Raw genomic sequence first — 3,408 nt, 5'->3', positions numbered from 1 at the left:
GCTTGTCATCAGAATGCTCCATGACCCTTGTCATCACAATTCTCCTTGCACTTGTCAGCACAATGCTCCCTGACCCTTGTCATCACAATGCTCCAAGCCATTGTCATCACAATGCTCCATTACCTTTGTCATCAGAATCCTCCCTGACACTTGGCATCACAATGCTCCATGCCATCCTCATCACAATGGGCCATTACATATGTGATCACAATGCTCCCTGACACCTGTCTTCACAATACGGCATGACCTGGTCATCACAATGCTCCATGCCCTTGTCATCACAGTGTGCCATTCCAATTCTCATCGCAATATTCCATGAAAGTTGTTAGACCAATGTTCCATGTCCTTGTCATCACAATGCTCCATACCCTTGTTATCACAATGCTCCATGACCCCTGTCATCACAATGCTCCGTGACTCCAGTCATCACAATGCCTCATGACCTTTCTCATCACAATGGTCCATGCCCTCGTCATCAACAGTCTCTGTGACCTTTTTAACCACAATGCTCCATGAACTTTTCATCACAATGCTCTTTGACCCTTGTCATCACAATGCTCTATGCCTTTCTCAGCACAATGCTCCATGACCCTTGTCATCACAAAGCTCCATGCGCTTGTCAGCACAATGCTCCATGACACATGTCATCACAATGCACCATGCGCTTGTCATCACAGTGCTCCACAACATTGTCATCACAATGCTCCATAAAATTTGTCATCACAATGCTCCATGCACTTCTCATCAAAATGCTCTCTCACCACTGATATCACAATGCTACATCACTATTTGTCACAATACTCCCTCACCCCTGTCATCACAATGTTCCATGACTCCTGTCATCACAATGCTACATGCACTTATCATCACAATGTTCGATGACCCCTGAAATCACAATGTTCCATAACACCTGTCATCAAAATGTTCCATGACACTTTTCATCAAATTGCTCCATGACCCTGTCATCAGAATGCTCCCTGCCCTTCTCATCACAATGCACAGCGCCCTTGCCATCAAAATGCTCCATGACCTTTGTCATCACAAAGATCCATGACCATTGGCATCACAATGCTCCATGTCATTGTCATCACAGTGCTCCATGAACGCTCTCATCACATTGCTCCATGCCCTTGTCTTCACATAGCTCCATGACACATGTCATCAGAATGCTCCATGGCCTTCTCATCACAATGCTCCAAGCCCTTGCCATCACAATGCTCCATTACCCCTGTCATAACCATGCTCCATGACCCCTGCCATCACGATGTTCCATGGCCTTGTCATCACAAGGCTCCATGACCCTTCTTATCACAATGCTCCAAGAACACTGTAATCACAATGCTCTATGCCCCTTTTCATCTCAATGATCCATGAACCCTGTCATCACAATGCACCATGCCCATCATCATAATGCTTCATGCAATTGTCATCACAACGAAATCAAAATGTTCCATGACCTCTGTCATAACAATGCTCCAAACCCTTGTGATCACAATATTCCATAACACTTGTCATCACAATGCCCCAGGATGCTCGTCATCACAATTATCCATGGTCTTCTCATCACAATGCTCTATGACCTTCGTCATCACAATGCTCAATACACTTGTCATCAACATGCTCCCTGACACTTGTTGTCTGTATGCTCCTTGAACCCTGTCATGACAAGGCTCCATGCCTTTTTCGTCACAATGATCCATGCCCTTTTCATCACTATGCTCCAAGTCCCATGTAATCACAATGGTACATGCCATTGTCATTACAAAGCTCAATGACGCATGCCATCAGAATGCTCCTTGGTCTTCTCCTCACAATGCTCCATGCCCTTGTCTTCACAATGTTCCATGCCCTTGTCATCACAATGCTCCATGCCCATGTCATCACAATGCTCCATGACCCCTGTCATCACAATGCTCCGTGACTCCAGTCCTCACAATAATTCATGACTTTTGTCATCACAATGGTCCATGTCCTCGTCATCAACCGTCTCTGTGACCTTTTTAACCACAATGCTCCATGAACATTCTCAGCACAATGCTCCATGACCCTTGTCATCACATTGCTCCATGCGCTTTTCAGCACAATGCTCCATGACACATGTCATCACAATGCACCATGCGCTTGTCATCACAGTGCTCCACAACATTGTCATCACAATGCTCCATAAAATTTGTCATCACAATGCTCCATGCACTTCTCATCAAAATGCTCTCTCACCACTGATATAACAATGCTACATCACTATTTGTCACAATACTCCCTCACCCCTGTCATCACAATGTTCCATGACTCCTGTCATCACAATGCTACATGCACTTATCATCACAATGTTCGATGAGCCCTGAAATCACAATGTTCCATAACACCTGTCATCAAAATGTTCCATGACACTTTTCATCAAATTGCTCCATGACCCTGTCATCAGAATGCTCCCTGCCCTTCTCATCACAATGCACATCGCCCTTGCCATCAAAATGCTCCATGACCTTTGTCATCACAAAGATCCAAGACCCTTGGCATCACAATGCTCCATGTCATTGTCATCACAATGCTCCATGAACCCTCTCATCACATTGCTCCATGCCCTTGTCATCACACAGCTCCATGACACTTGTCATCACAATGCTCGATGCCCTTCTCATCACAATGCTCCATGCCTTTGTCATTACAGTCCTGCATGACCCATGTATCACAGTGTTCCGTGCCCTTGTCATCACAATGCTCCATGCCCACACTCATCACCATAATCCATGAAACATTTCAGACCAAAGTTCCATACCCTTCTCATCACAATACTCCATTACCCCTGTCATAACAATGCACCATGACACCTGCCATCACAATGATCCACGGCCTAGTGATCACAAGGTTCCATGATAATTCTCATCACAATGATCAAGACCCCTGATATCACAATGCTCCATGCCCTTGTCATCACAAAGCTCCTTGACGCATGTCATCAGAATGTTCCATGGCCTTCTCATCACAATGCTCCATGCCCTTGTCATCACAATGCTCCAAGACCCTTGTCATCACAATGCTCCATGCTGCATTTCATCTCAATGCTCCATGAAATCTGTCATCACAATGCTCCAAGACCCTTGTAATCACAATGCTCCATGCCGCTTTTCATCTCAATGCTCCATGAACCCTGTCATCACAATGCACCATGCCCATCATCATAATGCTTCAGGCTATTGTCATCACAATGAAATCAATATTCTGAATGACCTCTGTCATCATAATGCTCCAAACCCTTGTGATCACAATGTTGCATAACACGTATCATCACAACACCCCATGATGCTCATCATCACAATTATCCACAGTCTTCTCATCACAATGCTCCATGATCTTTGTCATAACAATGCTCAATACACTTGTCATCACAATGCTCCCTGACCCTTG

Source organism: Mesoplodon densirostris, unplaced genomic scaffold (assembly GCF_025265405.1).
Source record: "Mesoplodon densirostris isolate mMesDen1 unplaced genomic scaffold, mMesDen1 primary haplotype scaffold_37, whole genome shotgun sequence".
NCBI classification, from domain to species: Eukaryota; Metazoa; Chordata; class Mammalia; order Artiodactyla; family Ziphiidae; genus Mesoplodon; species Mesoplodon densirostris.
Note: the sequence above shows the minus strand (reverse complement) of the source record.